Source organism: Ipomoea triloba, chromosome 11, assembly GCF_003576645.1.
Source record: "Ipomoea triloba cultivar NCNSP0323 chromosome 11, ASM357664v1".
In the NCBI taxonomy this organism is placed as follows: Eukaryota; Viridiplantae; Streptophyta; class Magnoliopsida; order Solanales; family Convolvulaceae; genus Ipomoea; species Ipomoea triloba.
The window spans coordinates 15,085,019-15,090,018 of record NC_044926.1 but is presented as its reverse complement, the minus strand read 5'-3'; the positions used below and the strand labels follow the sequence as shown (position 1 = coordinate 15,090,018).

Genomic DNA, 5,000 nt, shown 5'->3' with positions numbered 1-5,000 from the left:
GCTTAAGGGACGAGATGCTGAACCACCACGCCAACCATGTTGGTTACTAAAACACATAATGATATACCTAGAAGATGCACACCCTCGGGGTGCAGTAGCCACAATCAACGGATAACAACTTGCACATAAAGCATCAAATAATCAATTAAGGATAAAGAAGAAATTAAACTCACAACCTCACCGAAAAAGTTCAATCTTAGGTACTAGTCATATTCTTAGACTTCTTTTCCACAATATCATTAACTTTTAGAGTTTGAACCTAGGCTTTATCACAACCTAGGCTACCAAAGGTTAGAATGACTCTGATACCAACTTGTAACACCCCCATTTTCAACCACTAGTGTAACACTCCGTATTTTCCTACTACTATTTTAAATAAAAATATTTAAAATAAAGGACTATTTCCTTATTATTAATTATGGTAGTATGATGATTATATATATAATTGTTTTCTATGGGCTATAGATAAACTATTTCTACAATTATCATTTGAGCACTTAAATATTCTAAGCCCATACTATATTATTTTTATTATAGGGCTATGGACCCAAGGAATTGTCCTAAGCCAATTATAAGTATATTGTAATGGCTCTTGACCCAACTCGTTCGGCGTCTCCAGGCAGCTCCAATGTTGGCGAAGCAGAGCATGGCAACCGGTGGCAGCGAACCAGCGAGAACCGGCGGTGTAAGCAGCAACCGGACTTCGGCGGCGGCGACGGAGCAAGGCAGCGGCGGTGGCCTTCAACTCCAGCGGTGAAGCTCTTCCCCTCTCGTCTTCGTTCTCGACAGTGTGTGGTGCGTGGCGGTGCTGGTTGGATGGTGCGAAGCAGCGGGCTGCTCCGGCGGTGTGGTCTTCTCCGTCCTAGCGTGAAGGAAGGAGCAGCTTCCATCCCCGCTTTTCTTCCGATGGTGCAGCGACGATGACGGAGCTCACCTCCCCTGTTTTCCCGGTCTTCTTCCCCTTCTCAGCAGCAGCATGTCTCCTCTCTCTCTCCTTTCCGAATGGTAGCCGAGAGTTCAGATGGAGGGTGATAGTTCGGTGTTTACATAGCATAACAGAAGGAGATGAAGTGGTGTGGTGGTATAGCTTTGGTGCATTGAGCTGGAGTGCTTAGGTTCGAGCCCTAGTTAAGTGATTTTTGAGGTAAATCCCTAAGCTTTAAGCTTTAAATCATAGCAAGTAATACGTACAGTGTCTTTTAAGCTTAATATGGTTTAGGCATTAATCACAACTAGGTCAATTAGGAATATCAATACCCTTATTAGTTGTAGTTAGTGATCATATTAGATTATATTAATCTTCAGGTTCATGATTATGGACCTAGCGTATGAGATGAGCCTAGAGTTGGTGTTGCTTTGGGTTAATACGCTTCAAGAGGTAACCATTATTACTTGGTGTATGGGAATCCTGAGAAATTCTTTGCTGCTTAGCCTATTTGTTGTTGTCTGTGAAGTCATTTTGATGGATTATGAACTTGTGTTCTTGACCCTTTGCATATAGATGTTAATGGATATTTATTGGTATGGATTCCTTGTTTATTTGGCTTCTGGGAGTTGTAATCTGAGTAATCTGATCCTATTTTCGTATTCTGGGAATGAACTTTGCGTATTCTGTCTGTTCTGGTCTAGGAGTGGTTTGGAGTTGCTCTTGCGGTAAGGTTAGGTGGTATAATGTGTCCCGCCTAAGTGGTCCGCAAGAGCAACAGAGGGATGGAGTGACGGAGGATGGCGATCCGCTGGGCAGCCCCGCCCCTTCTGGTCGAAGAGGGCGGCGGACCAGGGTGATCCGCCGGTTGAGGCGGAAGGGTGTGGCGGAGCTGGTGATTCCGCCAGGATGATCCGTTGGTTCCTCTGGGCTTCTGTTTTCAATAGCTATTTTGTTGTTCTGCTGTCTTGTTGTTTCACCCTTGTTTCTGGAACTTGTTGGGATATTATGTTGAGTATTTTCCTTGGTTCTTGAGCACTTATTCATGTCTCTTGATTCATTATCTTGATGTATTGGTTGGTTGAATTCTTGGTTGTATTCTCTGGGAGTTTGTTGTGTTCATAATCTGAGATGAACACTGTGAGTGTTTTGTTCTTGGGATGAGTTTGAGGTTGGATATGGAGTGGTGGATCTTTGAGTATCTCTTGGGCTGTTGGAGGATGAACTAACTGTGGAACTAACTTTGGACTTCGGTCCCTGTGATTGGACTTCGGTCCCTGTGATTGGACTTTCGTCCCTGTGATTGGACTTCGGTCCCTGTGATTGGGTTTTTACCCCTGTGATTGGACTTCAGTCCCTGTGATTGGACTTTCGTCCCTGTGATTGGACTTCGGTCCCTGTGATTGGGTTTTTGCCCCTGTGATTGGACTTCGGTCCCTGTGATTGGGCTCTTGCCCCTGTGATTGAACTCCGGTCCCTGTGATTGGGTTTTTACCCCTGTGTAACTAACTTCTAACTTTCGGGCTTGGTGATTGGTGTGAGAATTGGTACTTGGGATAGAAGTTAAGGTTTTGGTGTTTATCCTTGGGTTGAGGTCTGTTTGGTTCCTTGTTGACTCTTGAGTTGTATTGTATCTTGTTGACTATTGGTTATTCTTGATATATTGCGGTTTGGTTGTTTCTTATGAGTATTCGGTTGAGTTTGTGATTTGGTTGGATATTGGTATTGTTGAGAAGTCTTGGTTTCTATACTCTTTCAGCTTGTTGTTGTTGAGTATCCGATTTTTAAATGCTGAATAGTTCGTTGGTGTGTATATTCTATATGGGTGTGTAAACCTATTTACAAACTTACTATATATCTATACTTCTTTGCGGGTGTGAATGGTGGTTGCTTAGCAGTCTTTTGCTAATGGTTTCTTGTATGTTTTCCAAGTATGCAATAAGTCTAAGCGTGAGCGCGATAGAGATATATCCGTATGAGGCGGCTTAGATTAGCTTGTTATGTTTTAGACTTATGTTTTGGGCCTGTGTGCCAATATGAGATTCTACCTACTCTTGTTTTAGATCTTGGATCTTTTGGACATGTTTGAGGATTTATATATTATTTGGTTTCAGTTTTTGGTTAGCCTGTGGATCTAGGCCGTGTTTTCTTACCTAAATGTGGCATGATACCCCTTAGGTTATAAATCGCTTCCGCTATGTTATGTTTTATGGTTGAGATAGGCAGCTTTTGTGTTAAAGTTTAGCTATCTCGGCTTGTGAAAAGTTGGGGTGTCACAACTAGGCTTACTATAAATAGCATTACTATAAATAGAATATCATACTTAAAATGTCATAGTTCTCAAATTTAAAACCCGATATATAATTAAGTATAAAATTAACTTCACCATATCATAAGGGTGCTACCGCCACACCTAACCTTACAAGGTTATATGCAAGGCGAAACCAAAACAACACAATAACATAGTCCTCAACATAAGTCTTTAACAAACATAATACTTAATCGAGTCTTGAAATACATAGTTTAAATGCTAAGCCCCGAGAGCCAATAACAGCTCGTCCTATTGCGCTCATTTCAGCATACCTCATCACTTATTTCCTGTTACTCAAACAAGCAACAACAACAATAACAAAAGAAAGGGGGTTAGCAAAAACTTGCTAAGTAAGGGACACAAGCAACAACAACAATAACAAAAGAAAGGGGGTTAGCAAAAACTTGCTAAGTAAGGGACTACCTGCCCTTAAAACAGTTTAGAAAATACTCTACCCAATCTTTCAAAAACTCGATTGCATTGTACATTTATTTTAGAAAATAAGATTATAGATAAAATATATCAAAAAGCATATGGAAGTATATCACACATAAATGGGACAGGGTCCTTTATCCTTAGGCCCTAGTGAATAGGACCAACCTAAACACTTCACACATTTTCCATTTCTAGTGGAAATCGGACTCTAACCTTAAGTATGCACATCCCCTGGTGAATATTCCAAGCCTCACAAGGAAGTTACTAGCCCTAGTAGCCAGGATATGTTTCTACTGACTACCCTGTTCATTAGGGTACATAGACCCATCTCAACCAACACTACACAACATAGTGCCCTAGTACCCGAGGATTGTTCCTAACGGGTACCCCACAACATAGAGTATAATTCCAATCATTCATCATGCTCAAAGTACTACAATTCCAAAATAACTTCCATAGGTTTGAAAATATTTTATTGGAATAAGGGCCAAATTGGCCACTGAACGTAACATGATAGTGCAATCAGCCCACTCAACCTAAAAAACGTGCAATTACTCCCTTCAACAGCACAAACCCCTCCAATTTTACCTGGTAGCCGGTTCCAGCCCTTCCATCCGTTTGCCTAGCTGACGTGGACTATTATCTAGAATTTTATTTCGTTTCTTTTACTTTTTCTTCGGTTGCCTAGTTGACGTGGACTATTATCTAAGATTTTATTTCGTTTCTTTTATTTTTTCTTCCTTCCTAGTCTTCTTCTTTCTTCCATAGTTCCATATGGTATTTTCCTTCTTCTTTAGACAACAACCGAAACTAACAAGCAATTAGAACATGAACATGATGGAACAACCTATGCAACTCCCAGATTGCTTCTATCCAACAGCCCCAACATTAATCCCTCCACCTCTAAAACCCCTTCCCACTCTCTCTCCCTCTCCAACGTCGATGATCAGAATAGACGATCAGAACACGTCGCAGGCTTCTTAAGATGGGATATAAGAATCCCATCCTTTTGCTTCATCCCCTGGGAGGTTATACAAAGGCAGATGATGTTCCACTTAACTGGCGAATGAAGCAACACGAGAAGGTTCTTGAAGAAGGTGTACTTGATCCCAAGACTACTGTGGTTTCTATCTTCCCTTCTCCTATGCACTATGATGGCCCGACTGAGGTGTAGTGGCATGCTAAGGCTCGTATAAATGCAGGTGCCAACTTCTACATCGTTGGTTGAGACCCAACTGGCATGGGTCATCCAATCGAGAAAAGGGATATCTATGATGCTGACCACGGGAAGAAAGTCTTGAGCATGGCACCTAGGCTGGAGCGGTTAAA

General features: G+C 41.6%; 1 pseudogene; it reads left to right on the top strand.

The window, feature by feature from the left end:
- The first annotated feature begins 1,595 nt into the window (after nt 1-1,595).
- The window catches only part of LOC115995976, a 3,649-nt pseudogene continuing 244 nt past the window's right edge, over nt 1,596-5,000 (top strand).